At 44.4% G+C, this 17,154-nt stretch overlaps 1 protein-coding gene and 1 non-coding gene across 4 annotated transcripts in view; both read left to right on the top strand.

Moving 5' to 3' along the window:
• The window catches only part of CDYL2 (chromodomain Y like 2), a 112,052-nt gene that overhangs the window by 48,911 nt on the left and 45,987 nt on the right, over positions 1-17,154 (top strand). The gene's annotated exons all lie outside the window — the stretch shown is intronic.
• On the top strand, positions 12,628-12,734 carry LOC138790404 (U6 spliceosomal RNA). The gene has a single exon (XR_011363063.1). It is a non-coding gene; the product is annotated as a U6 spliceosomal RNA (small nuclear RNA).

Raw genomic sequence — 17,154 nt, 5'->3', positions numbered from 1 at the left:
TTAAACAGAAGAGGGCCCAGTACTGACCCTTGGGGTACACCACTTATTACCGGGGACCATTCGGAGTAGGAATCATTGACCACCACTCTCTGGGTACGATTATTAAGCCAGTTTTCAATCCAGTTACACATTAAATTTTCCAAACCGATAGACTTTAACTTACCCATCAGACGTCCATGAGGAACTGTGTCAAACGCATTTGCAAAATCCAGGTACACAATATCCACAGCCACGCCGCCATCCAGGCTTCTACTTACCTCTTCATAGAAACATATCAGGTTGGTTTGACAGCTTCTGTCCTTAGTAAAACCATGCTGGTTATCACTTATAATACTATTAGCCACTACATATTCCTGGATGTAGTCCCTTATAAGCCCCTCAAATAGTTTCCCCACAATGGACGTTAAGCTTACGGGTCTATAGTTACCTGGGGAAGTTCGAGAGCCCTTTTTGAAGATCGGCATTACATTTGCCTTACGCCAGTCCCTCGGCACAATACCAGTAAGCAAAGAATCACGGAATATTTCATACAAGGGTAGAGAAATTACAGAACTGAGTTCCCTAAGAACTCTGGGGTGCAATCCATCAGGCCCTGGAGCTTTGGTTACATTGAGTTTGTTTAATTTATCTTGGACCATATCTATAGTAAACCAGTTCAGTACATTACATGTGTTAGCAGCACTGGCCCCACCCACCTCAGTACTGGCCCCACCCACCACAGCTCCATCCTCTTTTGTATATACAGAACTGAAGAACCCATTAAGTAACTCGGCTTTCTCCTGATCCCCAGTTATTAACTCCCCGTCACCATTATTTAGGGGTCCTACATGCTCTGACCTTGGTTTTTTTGCATTAATATATTTGAAGAATTTTTGGGGGGTTTCTTTTGCTATCTATAGCTACCTGCCTTTCATTGTGAATTTTTGCTGCTTTTATTACATTTTTACAGGTTTTGTTGACTTCTTTGTAATGTTTAAATGCTACAGCTGACCCCTCTGATTTATATTTTTTGAATGCCCCTTTTTTCTCATTTATAGCCCTTCTAACCTCGGTTGTAAGCCATGTGGGATTGGATTTTAACCGTTTATATTTGTTACCCATAGGAATATATTTGGCAGTACAGTTATTTAATGTGGATTTGAAGATTTCCCATTTATTAGCTGTATCCGTATGTGACAGCAGCCGCTCCCAGTCTATGCCCTGAAGTTCTGCCCTTAACCCAGGAAAATTGGCCCTTTTAAAATTAAGAGTTTTTGCCCTCTCAACATGTTTTTCTTTTCTACACTTTAAGCTAAAAGTCACTATATTGTGGTCACTATTACCCAGGTGTTCATGGACAGTGACATCCCCAACCAGCTCAGCGTTGTTAGAAATAACCAGATCCAACAAGGCATCACTTCTAGTTGGCTCCTCCACAAACTGGCCCAGAAAATTATCCTGCAGGAGGTTAAGAAATTCCCTCCCCTTTGTGGTTTTAGCTGAACCGTGACCCCAATCTATATCTGGGTAGTTGAGGTCCCCCATTATCACTACTGTTCCCTCCCGGGCAGCCCGCTCTATTTGTCTATTCAACTGGCCATCTACCTCCTCAGTAATGTGGGGGGGTCTATAGATTACACCAAGAATAATTTTTTCACTCTTTACCTCCTTCTGTAGTTCTACCCATAATGCTTCCACATCATCACAGTCATCACCCACTATTGCATCTTTTACACTCACTTTAATATCATTTCTGACATACAGACATACTCCTCCTCCCCCTCTGCCCACCCGGTCCCTTCTGAACAACGTAAATCCCTGAATATTGACAGCCCAGTCATGTGAGGAGTCCAGCCATGTCTCAGTCACACCAACCACATCAATGGACTCCTCCAGAACCAAGGCCTCTAGCTCCCCCATCTTGCTGGCTAGACTTCTGGCATTAGTAACCATACACTTTATATTACCATCGAGTTTAACCGCTTCATTATAAGAAATGGGATTTATTACTGTGCTGTGGCTACAATCATCCTCACTGTTCATCCGCAACAGATGGATCTCCCTATCCACTGCTCTTCTCCTCCCCCCACAGGACCCTTCTCCTCCCTCCTCATTGTTCTGTCCCCTCTCTAACCTATCTGCCACTACATTACATACTACATTGTCCTCCCTCCACATCCCTAGTTTAAAAACCCCTCCACCCCTTCTAGGATTCTCTCCAAATTATCTGCGGAAAACAGATTGTACCCCAATGAAAAGTCAGCCCAGTGCTCTAAAAACCCAAACCCTTCTCTACACCATGACTTGAGCCATGCATTTAACTCCCTAAGCTCCCGCTGTCTTTCCTGCGATGCGCATGGCACAGGCAGTATTCCAGAGAATACCACCTTGGAAGTCCTTCCCTTCAACTTAGCACCTAGTTCTCTAAAATTATTTTTAATAGACCTCCACCAACCTTGTATCCTGTCATTGGTTCCCACATGGACCACGACAGCTGGGTCATCCCCAGCCCCCCTAAGTAATTTATCCACCCTTTCCACCACATGCCGAACCCTGGCACCAGGGAGACAGCAAACCATTCGGTTGAGGCGGTCTTGGCGACAAATTATTCTATCCGTCTTCCTGATTATAGAATCCCCTACAACCACTAACTGTCTAGGCCTACCTACAATACCATCCCGCCCACTACTAGTTGGACTGTGTCCCCGGCTGTTAGGGAGAACAGGTTCCACTAGAGCTGCCATTTCTGACACGGATGCCCTTGCATCATCACCTAACTTGGCAATTTTGCTTGGGCATATAGTAGGAGAAGTGGCCTTCCTTTTCTTGGATCCCTTACTGGTCTCTCTAACTACATTAACCCAGCTACTTACTTGGGCCTCCTGATCTATATCACCACCCTCCATCTCTAACCCACTAACTTCCTGCTCAGTGAGCCGAAGTTCCCTCTCAAGGTGGCCAAGTTCCCTCAGTGTTGCAATATGCTTCTCCAGATCTCTAACTCGAGCTTCTAGATGGGCAACATGCTCACATCTGTCACAGCAGTACTCACCCTGGAACACCTGCTCCAGTTGTGCGTACATGCGGCAGACTGCGCACTGAAACCCTCCATCTCGCTAGCCATCATCCTCAGTGCAACAAAAACAGTGAAAAAGAAAGAGATTCAGCACTTACCAGAACTTGAAACTCCTTCTTTTAACTCCTTTTTTAAACTCCACTTATTTTCAACCACTTGTCAGCAAGCACCTTGACGCTTGTTATATTTTAATAGATCGGACAATTACGCACGCTACGGTATATTATATGTTTATTTGTTTTTATATGTTTTATTTATATAATGGGAAAGGGGGGTGAATTTAACTTTTATTGGGGGAGGGGCTTTGGGGTAGTGTACTTTTTCTTTTCTTTTTTTACACACATTTTAAGTCCCTTTGGGGGACTTTTACATTCATTTATTAAATCATACACACTGATCACTGCTATGCATAGCATCGATCAGTGTGATAGGCGATCTGCTCATTGAGCCTGCCTGTGCCGGCTCAGTGAGCAGATTGCCGATCGGACCGTGCGGAGGCAGGTGAGAGACCTCCGGCGGTCTGTTACAACGATCGGGACCCTGCAGTGTGACTGGTCCTGACCGTTAAGTGGCAGGGGACTTCCCCAGTCACTTACACTTAAACGCTGCAGTTGCGCTGCAATCACGGCATTTAAGGGGTTAATGACATACTGCAGCACGATCGCTGCAGCCTGTTATTAACTGAGGGCCTGGCTGCTCACTGCAGCCGACCCCCATCTCCTATGAAGTGCGCTACGGGAAGATTATCAACCGTTACGGACGATATCGGCCGATAATCGCTCCTTGGAGTTGGGCCTTAAGAAGTTGCACAATAATTAGCCAGCAACCTCTTTTACAGATTTCTTCACAGTTGAGAGGAAAAATTGAGCTTCTTAGAGTGCATCTTTCTATGTTAAAAGAACAGATCAGAGAGAACCTGACAAACCCTGTTAATAAAAAAAGATGTGAACTGGGCACAGACTTCCAGAGCGTACCAGTACATTCTTAGTTGTCTAGGGCTTAAAAAGTACCTGTCATCAAAAATAACTTTTGACATGTCTTTAGAAATGTCAACAGTTACTGATCACTACGCATCTCACTGCTGTAGTGTAGTCTAGGGCAGTGCTTCTCAAACTGTGAGGCGGGCCTCACCAGTGAGGCGCCCCCTTGTTGTTGGTGAGGCCTAGCTGAGGAGCCAGTATTCACAAAAGTAACTATGATCTGCACCGTGCTTTTGCTATTTGCAGAAATATCCATTTTAGCGACATTATTAACTTATGTTGTACTTGCTTTATTTAGTATATAGAGCTTAGGAGACAGGTGGAAGGTAGCCCTTGCATTATTTTCAGCTTTTAAATGGACTTTCACCACTGATAGTGAGGCCCAGGCACCCTCTTGGTCAGTCTGGTGAGGCCCAGGCATTGCCTTGGTCTGTTGGGTGAGGCTCTAGTATAAAAAGTTTGAGAAGCACTGGTCTAGGGCATTGTAGATGACAACTCCTATGTTGAAATGGTGGCTATATCTTGCTGAAATATGGGAGTAGTATTAGTTATTGCATAGCTCCTCAAGTTGTTAGGTCTACAGCAGGGGTCTCAAACTCAATTTACCTGGGGGCCGCTGGAGGTAGAGTCTGGGTGAGGCTGGGCCGCATCAGGGTTTCCACAAGAAAAACAAGATAGCAACCCTCCATAGCCACTCCCCTACAGTCACCACATGCTGCTGACTGAATAGTACCCCATATAGTATCCAATCCTAATTATAGTGCCATATATAGTATCCAATCCCCCCATATAGTGCCCCACATAGTAGCCAATGCCCCCATATAGTGCCCCACATAGTAGCTAATGCCCCCATATAGTGCCCACATAGTATCCAATGCCCCAATATAGTGCCCACACTATCCCACGTGACCCCCCCCTACACACACTACCCCATCTGGCCACCATCCCCACACACACACACACACACACACTGCCAACCCCCCAGCCTTCCCACCCCTCGGCCGCCATCCCCTGGGTTACAATAGAATACTCACCAGCTTGGATCCGCTATCGCCGGTCGTGGGGCACAACTGCCGGGTGACGTCATTGCAGCCCGTGTAGACTTGAGGCAGGAGAGAGGCACCGCAGAAGCGTGGAGCCCCCACGGCCGTCCATCCAATGAAAGAGGGGCTGGATGATGTCACTGAGCAGCGCGTCCTCAGCGTGCTGTACGTCCGTGGGATCCGGGCTCAGGGGAGAGAGGGCAATGCTGACGCAGTGAGTGCCGGGGCGGGGGGGATGCTCTGGCGGCGATAGTTTGACGTCGGTAGGCAAAAGATTCGGGGCAGTGACTTTCCTGTCCGGGGCACTGGCCCCGAATCTTAATGCCTAGCGACGTCGGGCCACATATAATGCGGGACACTGGGTGAGGTGGGGGCCGCAAACTAGTGTCCCGAGGGCCGCAGTTGGCCCGCGGGCCGCAAGTTTGAGACCCCTGGTCTAAAGGCATACTCATGAGCTGCTGCTTTATTACAGTTCTTTCAACGCCACACCCTCTCTTTGTAAATGGATGATCTAGGAGCATGCTTCTGCACTCTGAACACTTTTTATATGCAATTAGGCATAAGGATGTCATTACTATCTATCAACTGCTTTCCATTCTCATAAAATTTTAATTCATGTTTTCAAAGTATAATCTCTGCAGTGTCCTCTCCTCTTTTTTTTCTGTTTTAGTATCATTAAATGAGAAGCTTCCAAATATTTATTGTTTGTGTTTTCATATACAGTATATGTATTCTTTAGTCTTGATCTTTCAGGTTTTGCTGGTAACATTGAGGTTCAGCTCCCTCCAAAGATTTTCTATTGGGTTCAGGTCTGGAGACTGGCTAGGCCACTCCAGCACCTTGAAATGCTTCTGATGGAGCCACTCCTTAGTTGCCCTGGCTGGGTGTTTTTAATCATTGTCATGTTGGAAAGCCTAGCCACAACCTATCTTCAACACTCTTTCTTGAAGTAAGGAGTTTGTTGGCCAAAGTCTTGCAAAACATTGCCCCATCCATCCTTCCTTCAATACGGTACAGTCTTCCTGCCCCCTTTGCAGAAAAAGTACCCCTATGATCATTGGGGCAGAAAAGCAAAGGTATCATGTTTCCATCCCCATGCTTTACAGTTGGAACTGTGTTCTTGGGGTTGTACTACTCCCTCCCATCATGGCGAGTGGAGTTGATACCAAAAAGTTCTACTTTGGTCTCATCTGACCATATGTCTTTCTCCCATGCCTCCTCTGGATCATCCATATGGTCATTCTTGAGCTTCAAGTGGGCCTGGACATGTGGTACCTTGACAAGGAAGACTTGCGTGCCATGCAGGATTTTAACCCATGACAGCATGGTGTGTTACTAATGGTAATCTTTGAGACTCTGGTCCTAGCTCTCTTCAGGCCATTGAACAGGTCCTTCCGTGTAGTTGTGGGCTGATTACTATTTTATTTTTTTTATTTTTTTTAAGCATTATTAGCAGCCCATGAGGGAAGATCTTGCATGGAGCCCCAGATCAAGGAACATTGACAGACATCTTGTGTTTCTTCCATGGACTATCCAAGCACAAGGAGATGGATCCTCTAGGTCACCAAGGAGTACTGGCATTCCTGGGAGTCTAAGGAGTTCTCAGTTTTCACCAGCGCCTGCCACAAGGCAGGATGGGATTTGCTGTGGGAAACTCCCAGGCCGCTACCCTTAGAGAAGGACCTCGATGACCACCGACTAGGAGGGGACATCTCTGAGTGACTTACAGGAACGTCTTCTCTTAGTGATTCATAGGGGGTTCTTCTCTGATTGGCTTCTCTGACTGCTCTGGCTTCTCTTTTTTTCTTATCATGCGGTCTTCTCCCAGCCTTGACTCTCCTCCACAGAATCCGTCAGACAAACATTTAAGGCTCCACACTTGCACAATCATTCTCCATGTTTGTATTGCCCCCATAAAGTGGTTAGGCCCCTTTGTCTCCATATAGTAGTTAGACTCTTATGTAACAGTTAGGCTTCTCTCTGCCTCCCCCATAGTAGTTAAGCCTCTCTGCGCATCTACATTACAGTTATTCCTTTCTGTATCGTTAGGCCCACAAGTAGGTAGTATCCCCCATGTACCTAAATCCCCCACCCTGTCAGGTAGGCTCCCTGGTAACTAGCCATAGGTAACCCCTTCCACAGTATGTAGTACCTCTCATATGAGCATCACTCTGATAGTTAGCACTCCCCCACTCCCAGTAAGCATCACAAAAACTTACATTGATACATTGAGATAACTCCAGCATCCAACAATCCGGTAACACTGATAATCCAAAAATTGTTCCCTTAAGTGGTGTGAAGTCTCACAAGACTGTAAATAAAATTCCTGTGAATAAAAATAAATTAGGGTCTGATTTTCTAGAGAACATCTGTCAGACAGTTTTGATAAATAAGACCCAAAGTTTTAGATGCATAACTATGTACAATAAAATTGAGCACTTGGTGAGCCAGGCCTAATGCAATACTTGAGATTGTGTAGTCAGAATAAAGCCAATAATGCTCCAGTCATCAGTGCAGCCTCCTATGTCCCCATTAGTTGTTTTAGCCCCTTTTTACTTCCTAGCAGCCAAAGCCAGACTATCCTCTAGTTCCACTTGCCATGCCAGACTTCCTGCAGTTTATGCAGTCTGACAGGAGCCCACAGTAAAGTCAGTCCCCTGCTTTCTTAAGTTTATTTACTTTCAATTCATATATTGGATTATAAGCCCACCCCTGCTTTAGACTACTGAAAACAGGAAAAACGCTTCCTTTTTATTAAACTTCCAAACAAAATGGTACTTTATTTAAAAAAGTATTAGCAGAAGGTTGACATGTTTTTCGGGAGAAACAAATGTGCATGAGTAGGTAAGGCATATTCAGGGTTTAAAACAGGTAAAAGCCATACTCATGCACATTTGTTCTAAAGGAGAGTTTCTCCCGAAACATGTCAACCTTGTGCTAATACTTTATTTAAAAAAAAAAAGTACCATTTTGTTTACTATACAAATCGGAGTACTCGGTTGGTTATAGGGGTAGCGCTGAAACTTTTGTACCTGAATTTTTTTATTTTATTTTTCTTACTCATGAATTGGAAGTGAGGCTGGAGAGTAAAGCACTACTAAGCAATCTCAAACATCTGGGCTCTACTTGGACAAGGCAGTGATATAAACTTCGGTAATGAGCTGAACTTCGGTGTTCTGCTCAAGACAGAAAACAATACAATAAACAAGAAAGAAAGTAGTGGGCACTCACCGATCTTGTGCGTTCAATTCCGATATATTTCAGGCAGACATATGTGCAGGGAGGGGAAAGTGTGGAGCAGGCACGTCCTCACTGACAGCGTCGTATTCTAAGGAGGTGCTTAAACAATCATGTAAATGATACAAATAATAAAGAAGTAACATTATACAAAAGCTGCATATTCAATTTGCTTGTTTAATCCCAAAGTACCCAAACCATTTAATTTAGATATCCATAAGGTCTCTTTCTGCAGCAGACGCTGATGCCGCTCCCTGGCCTTCTCTTCCGCGTTAACCTTTTCAAGCCCACAATACCAAAGATGTTTTGAATTCCCTTGGTGGACCTGGTTAATATGTTAAATGAGCCTCTGTATGCCCTTGCTGCTACGTACCGAATAGCATTGCTCTTTATACCGAGTGGAGAAAGCCCTTTCCATCTTTCTGACGTAAAAGTGCCCACAATTTCAAACTTTTTATGTAGCAGTCTACACCACGGAGGCAGATATTTGCTACTGTGAGCATTTGGGGACAATAAGTATAATGGCCACACTGCTTTTTGCTCTCTGGCAAGGAACTATTCAGCCAGGTATCTATTCTCGTTGGGGAAGACACAGGTCGAATAGCATCCTCTGTAGACCTAGTCTTACGAGCCATATGGGAAATAGATCACTGATCTCAGGGAGACCAACCAGAGAACACTGTTGGCTGCCGAGTAAAGCACTCATAACAATGAAAGTTATACATGTTACATATTGTTGTAATCATATCGACTTGAGGAACATACATAACAAGTCAGTTTTACCCCAGGGCGAACGGCGTAAAAACAAAAAAAACACCTAATAAAAGAAATGCGTTTTTTTTTTTTCAATTTTACCACACTTTGAATTTTTTTCTGGTTTCGCAGTGTACTTTATGAAAATGAAATATTACATTTTTTACACTATGTTGGTCTAGCCTTGAATTTATCATTTTCACAAGGGGTTAAAAGAGAAAAAAAAAACACAAAATGTGTAGAGCAATTTCCCCCGAGTCTCTAAATACCCCACATGTGGACATAAAGCGCCATGTGGGTGCAGGGCAGGCCTCCGAAGGGAAGGAGCGCCATTTGGATTTTAGAGGTTGGATTTGGCTAGAATGGATGATGAACGCCATGTCGCATTTACAGAGCCCTTGTGCTGCCAAAACACTGTAAACCCCCCACAAGTGACCCCATTCTGGAAACTACACCCCTCAAGGAATCTAACAAGGGGTGCAGTGAGCATATGGACCCCACTGGTGACGGGCACAAATGTGGAAAAATGTGACGTGAAAGTGAACATTTTCATTTTTTCACTTTCATGGCACAAATGTGCCCGTCATCCAGGGGTCCATATCCTCATTGCACCCCTTGTTAGATTCCTTGAAGGGTGTAGTTTCCAGAATGGGGTCACTTGTGGGGGTTTTACAGTGTTTTGGCAGCACAAGGGCTCTGTAAATGCGACATGGCGTTCATCATCCATTCTAGCCAAATCCAACCTCTAAAATCCAAATGGCGCTCCTTCCCTTCAGAGGCCTGCCCTGCACCCACATGGCGCTTTATGTCCACATGTGGGGTATTTACAGACTCGGGGGAAATTGCTCTACACATTTTGTGTTTTTTTTTTCTCTTTTAACCCCTTGTGAAAATGATAAATTCAAGGCTAGACCAACATAGTGTAAAAAATGTAATATTTCATTTTCATAAAGTACACTGCGAAACCAGAAAAAAATTCAAAGTGTGGTAAAATTGAAAAAAAAAAACGCATTTCTTTTATTAGGTTTTTTTTTTGTTTTTACGCCGTTCGCCCTGGGGTAAAACTGACTTGTTATGTATGTTCCTCAAGTCGATATGATTACAACAATATGTAACATGTATAACTTTCATTGTATCTGATGGCCTGTAAAAAATTCAAACCATTGTTAACAAATATATGTTCCTAAAAATCGCTCCATTCCCATGCTTATAGCGCTTTTATCCTTTGGTCTATGGGGCTGTCAGTTGTCATTTTTTGCGCCATGAAGTGTTCTTTCTATCGGTACCTTGATTGCGCATATGCGACTATTTGATCGCTTTTTATTACAATTTTTCTGGATTTGATGCGACCAAAAATGCACAATTTTGCACTTTGAGATTTTTTTGCGCTTACGCCATTTACCGTGCGAGATCGGGAATGTGATTAATAAAACATGTTTGTTAATTTATTTATTTTATTAGGGGAGGGGGCTTTTTATTGATAATAACACTTTTATTTGTACTTTTACTCCTATACTAGAAGCCCCCCTGTGGGACTTCTAGTATAAGTGCACTGATCTCTCATACAGATCTATGCTACATAGATATGCAGCATAGCTCGATGAGATAGGCACATCGATTGCTTCCGGCTGCTGCAGCCGGAAGCAATCGAGTGCCGAGCCGGGATCAGCGCCATTACGGCGCTGACCCCGGACGGGGTAAGATGTGTGGATCGATCCTCCCCACTAGACCCCAGGGACCGGGCTGCATCAAGTAATCGGATGGAGCTGTCAACTTTGACATCTGCATCCGATTACTGTATTAGCGGGCACGGCGATCGGACCATGCTTGCTAATAGCCGCGGTCCCAGGCTACTAGCGGCACCCGGAACCGTGGTGGTTCAGAGCGCGACCCTGCTCTGAACACATGGAGGCGGCCCTGGACGTACGGGTACATCCAGGGTCACCTAGGGGTTAAAAGGCCATAGCAGTTGCATTTTTTTTTCACCTAGAAACCCACATGAGCCTTTATTTTTTTGCGTCACTAATTGTACTTTGCAATGGCAGACTTAATTTTTGCATAAAATATGCTGCGAAACCAGAAAAAAATGTGCGCGGTGAAATTGAAAAATATACGCAATTCTTAGTTTTTTTTTCCGTTTTTACGCTGTTTGTCCTATGGAAAAACTGACATGTTATACATGTCCCTTAAGTCGGTACGATTAAAACAATATGTATCATGTATAAAATTTATATTATTTGATAGCTTTAAAAAAAAAAAAACCTTCTACAGCAAAAAAAAGTTCCCTAAAATCGCTCTATTTCCATGCTTATAACGCTTTTAACCTTTGGTCTATGGGGCTGATTGAGGTGTCATTTTTTGCCACATGATGTGTTCTTTCTATTGGTACCTTGATTGCGTATATGTGACTTTTTGTTCGCTTTTCATTACAATGTTTCTTGATGTGAACAAAAATGCACAATTTTTGCACTTTGGCGGGTCTTTGCGCTTACACCGTGTACCGTTTGAGATCAGGAATGTGATAAACTAATAGTTCGCACGATTACTCACGCGACGATACCAATCATGTTTATTTATTTTTATTAATAAAATGGGGAAAGGGGGTTGATTCAAACTTTTATTAGGGGAGGGGGCTTTTTATTAATGGAAACACTTTTTTTTCTTTTACTTTCACTTTTAATTTGAAGTCTCATCTCCTAGAGATCAGTGTAGCTGTATAACACAGCACCCATCCATGAGATCGGTGCTCTATTGCTTTGGCCTGCTACAGGCCAATACAATAGAATACCGAGCCGGGATCAGCGTCATTACGTCGCTGAGGCCCCGCCCGGTAAGATGAAGGGATCCCCCCTCTGCGATCGCATCGCGGGGGGGATCCTCCGCTAGACACCAGGGATGGGCTGCATTTAACACTGTTAGATGCAGCTGTCATGTATGACAGCTGCATCCAACTGTGTTAATTAGCGGGAGCTGCGATCGGACCACTCCCGCTAATAGCCGCGGTCCCGTGCTGCAGATAGCAGTCGGGATCGCGGCAGTTCAGAGCGGGGTCGCGGTGCGGCCCCCCTCTGAACACCTCTTGTGGACATATGACGTACGGGTACGGCATATGTCCCTAAGAGGTTAATAGAGTCATCACAACAACTAACCGAGAGAGTGCAACATATGGGAGTTATTGAGCCAAGGAGCTTATTTTATTGATGAACTTACCAAGAGAGCAAGCCTGATCTACTTAGTCATCAAGGTATTCACACTGGGGGGCAACTTCTCCACATACCCTTAGTTATTTCTGGGATCTGAAACATTGTGGCTTGCGGCCCGACCCAGATAAACTTAAAAGGACCATACCTCTAGAGCAGTGCTTCTCAAACTATTTCTTCTAGAGCCTCACCCCACAGACCAAGGCAATGCCTGGGCCTCACCAGACTGACCAAGAGGGTGCCTGGGCCTCACCATCTGTGGTGAAAGTCCATTTAAAAGCTGAAAATAATGCTAGGGCTACCTTTCACCCATCTCCCAAGCTCTATATACTAATAAAGTACAAAATTAATTAATAATGGTGCTCGCTTCGGCAGTACATATACTAAAATAGGAACGATACAGAGAAGATTAGCATGGCCCCTGCGCAAGGATGACTCGCAAATTCGTGAAGCGTTCCATGTTTTTTTTTGGATCTCTTCATATGTTTTGTAAGTTGAATGGACAACGTGTTGTTGTCCCAATTTCTGTTAAAATTTATAAAAAATTCTCAATAAAATTATAAATGATAAAAAAAAAATTAATTACTAATGTTTCTAAAATGGAGATTTTGGATGATTGTGCAGATCATAGTTACTTCTGTGAAAACTGGCTCCCCAGCTGGGCCTCACCAACAGCTAGGGGGCGCCTCTAGATTAACATCAGTGACCCATCTCTGTCAGCTGGCCATATTGAGAGATATTAAGCACAAAGAAACTGTTAAAGTTATGTGCACCTCAAAGCCTCCACTCTCTGTTGTCTAAGTTATTCCGCACCTCAACACCACCAAGGGCTTCTCCACCAACACCTCAGACAGCAGAAGTAAAAAAGCCCCAGGGGAACTATAAGTACCATCACTACCAAACACCTAGGTGCAGTCCCTCTCTTTAAAGGGAACCTGTCACCCCCGGTGGCGGGGTGACAGGCTCCCACCCCCCCACTAGAGCACCTTATACGTACCTGATCGCGCCGGGTCCCGCTTCTTGAGACGGTCGGGTGACGGAGATTTCAGCGCCTGAAGCCCGGCGCGCACTCCTGAGATGAGTCCAACGCCCATCGAGAATGACGTCGGACTCAGCAGTCATTCTCTATGAGAGTTGGACTCTTCTCAGGAGCGCGCGCGTCGGGCTTTGGGGGCTAAAATCTCCGTCACCCGACCGTCTCAAGAAGCGGGACCCGGCGCGATCAGGTACGTATAAGGTGCACTAGTGGGGGGTCGGGAGCCTGTCACCCCCCTCTTTAACCTCTCTCTGTGGCAGTGTTTACCTTAGTAAGGGTGCCTTCACACGTACCGTTCCGCTGCGCTTTTATCGCTGCGTTTTTGCTGCTTTTTTTAAATGCGCATTTTGACTTTCATGTGAAAATCAAAACTCGCATGTAACAATCGCACCGAAAACGCAGTGTTAAAAACGCAGCGATACGGTACGTGTGAAGCTACCCTTAGAGGGAAATAGTTTATTATTGCTCGGCCTGTGACGGGATATTTATTTATTCAGCATAACCTCTGACTTCCGCTCACTCCAGTCTGCTACATGTGTTTCTCTACATCATCTAACTTTTATGTTATTACATGGTTTGCACAAAGTTTATAGCTTAGCAGTAGTAATTGTAGCCATAGAATACTTCACACAGTTATAAGGATAATTTCGCTTGTGAATTGTCCATTTCGTGGTAAATACTTGAAATCAAAGTATTTTAGGAGTGATACCTTTATTGGCCAACAAAAAACTTAGAGCTGTGAGCTTTCGGGATTCACAAGATCCCTTTGTCAGACAAGTTCACAAATGAATAACTTAGGGCTCGGCCACACTAGCGTTTTTCTTTGTTTCTAACGGATCCGTCTATATTAATTAAACGGATGAGCATAAAACTGATGAGCAGACTGATGCAAACTGATTGCAAAATGTTCATCTTTTTTTAATGGTTTGTTTGTATCTTTGCTTAAAAAAAACTGACTTTTGTCCATCAGTTTGCATCCGTTTGCATCAGTCAGCATCCGTTTTTCTATCCGTTTATTTTTCTTCTTTGGTTTCTTGCTGCTTCTGCGGATGCTCAGTGCATAAACGGATGAAAACAAACGGATGTGAACGGAAATACCTTCCGTTTTAGATCCGTCCTCATTGACTACAATGTAAAAAAAAAACGGAAGTGCACTTTCCGTTCGTGATCCTTTTTTTTAAGCGGAAAGAAAAATACTGCAAACACTATTTTTTCTTCCGTTCAAAAAAACGGATCTTGAACGGATTACATGCAAACGGAGCACAATTAGGGCAAAAGGAGCACACTAAAATATCATGGGAGTCTATGGGGTTTTTAACGGATCCGACAGTTTCTGTTTTGCTTACTCTAAAACGGAAAAGGTAGACGGAATGGTGCCGGATGGTCAAACGCTAATGTGAACGTAGCCTTACAGAAACAGCACAACATTTTAGGGATGTTACAAGCAAGAAGGGAGAGACATCTGTGAATGGGGGGTATATACATCACATAGATAAGCCAGGGCAATAAAAAGGACTTGTTGTAAATTAAAGCTTATTTGGAAGTCCAAGATTGTTGGTCAGTTAAGTCTTATCTGTGGAGTGTGTCCATGTAGTGGGTCATAAATCCAGGTGCCAGGTTTAATCCATGTGTTAATGACTGGAATGTTTTTTATCAATTTGAATTCCCACACTTTCCTCTCTCTGTCACTCTGGAAGTGACCTTTGAGGACCATAACCTTTAAATCTGTTATTCTATGGTCCAGTCCTGAGAAATGTTGTGAATTGTGAAACAGGCAGCTGCATCATATTGCAGAACAGATAAAGTGTCCAATGTACTGTACTGTAGGGCCCTATTACACCAAAAGATGTCTGACAGATTATCTGACAGATTTTTTTTAGCCAAAGCCAGGAACAGACTATAAACAGAGAGCAGGTCGTAAAGATAAGACCGAGATTTCTCCTCTTTTCAAATCCATTCCTGGCTTTGACTAAAAAAAAATCTGTAAAATAATCTGTCAGACATCTTTTGGTGTAATAGGGTCCATATACTTTATAACAAATATTGTGCTGATGATTATATTAAAGGGGTAGTGCGGTGATAAACAATTATTCACTAAATAACACACATTACAAAGTTATACAACTTTGTAATATATGTTATGTTAGTGGATGGCCCCCTTCCCCGTGTTCCCCCCCACACACACACACGCTAGACCCGGAAGTGTAGTGCTCTGTACTCACCTGATTCGTGTCGACCCCCGTCTGCCATCTTGGGACAATGATGTCATCTTCGGGAGGCTGGCCGTACCGAACCAGCCCTCCCTCATGCCGCCCTCCCCCCTCTGCGGCGTTATCAGCTGCTCAGCCACGATTGGCTGAGCACAGTTATGCTCAGCCAATCGCGGCTGAGCAGCTGATGACGCGGCAGGGGGGGGGGGCGTCACGAGGGACGGTTGGAGCGGTTCGGCCGGCCTCCCAAAGATGACATCATTGTCCCAAGATGGCGGACGGGGTCGACACGAATTCTGCAAATTGATCAGTTAATGCTAGAACATATCATACTTTTCCTACCGTTGGTAATTGGACATAATCAATCTGTAGAATGTGTAAAGGTCCAGTTGTGGATGGACGGTGTGAAGGTAGAGATTTCACTGTACCACATGCATTCTGTTAAAGGCAGATAATCCAACCCCAAATTTCTTTGCCACTGTTAGACCATGTGCACACGGGTGTAATGTGCCAGGACACCCCTGAACTTTCCATTGACTTCAATGGGTGAAACCACTTGGAAAGTAAAGAAGGCTAAAAGAATGAGAGGCACCATAGGGTGATAATGTAAAGAATATACATGCAAAACGAGCACAACACCTGTATGCGCTATCAGTGGAGATAGATAGTGGCCGCAGCATCCGGTCCCAAACTTCAATCCAAGATCCTAAGCCACAGGATCATGGGCGTGCAGAGATGATGATCGTGTCAGATCCTCGGAACTTACGGGGACAGAGATGAAGGACCAATGTCGGCAATGAACGGCACAGATCGTTACTACTGATCCGTATCATTCAGCATCCATATTGGTCCTTCATCTCCGTCCCCGGTGAGTTCCAAGGATCTGACACCTTCTTATAACCATGTGGGAAAATGATCTGTGGAAGTCAGTGGGTGCAGAATATTTCATGTTAGAGGCCACACAATTAAAAGCCAAGTGAATATGCCCTTACAATGAATCTCAAACATGCCACTATGAACACTACATTCACATAGGGGTTAAATTATCTTTGTCTGTAAGGCTTAATTTATGCAATGCCACAGCGATATTAGTGCTTGGGGCTTACTTTACTGCTCTTACTGTAGCCAGAGTTTTCTGGACTGGGGTGATTTTTGGCAGCGTGCTGGGGAGGGGGAGGATGAAAGAAGTAACATGCTCTCCCTTCTTCGCTCCAATGCTGCTGCCAATTCCCAGACATTTCTGGGTGGAGACCCAGCACATGATGTATTAGGCCCACTCAGCCAGTCAGTGACCTAGGCAGGACCCCACTACGGCTACTGATTGAGCTGACCTGGCAAGTCATGTCCCACTAAGACCCTGAAGCAGCCAGGACCAGGCAACCAAAGCTGTGGGATACCAGCGCTGGAGCAAGGGAGGAGAGAGTATGTTACTTTCATCCTGCCCAGCACTCTGCCAGAAATCACCCCAGCCTGGAACTCTCCTTTAAGCTATTCAGAATTGAGCGTTGTCACTGGATACACCGCGACCAATGCTAATTTAGATTTGAAATTTTTACTACATATTTCTCTGCCTCATCAACTGCAACTGCAACCTTTATTTGATGAATTATGTCTAGTAGTGTGAGTAGGGCAGAGTGCAA

The sequence above is a fragment of the Dendropsophus ebraccatus genome, chromosome 4 (genome assembly GCF_027789765.1).
Source record: "Dendropsophus ebraccatus isolate aDenEbr1 chromosome 4, aDenEbr1.pat, whole genome shotgun sequence".
In the NCBI taxonomy this organism is placed as follows: Eukaryota; Metazoa; Chordata; class Amphibia; order Anura; family Hylidae; genus Dendropsophus; species Dendropsophus ebraccatus.
This window is presented reverse-complemented; position numbering and strand designations above follow the sequence as displayed.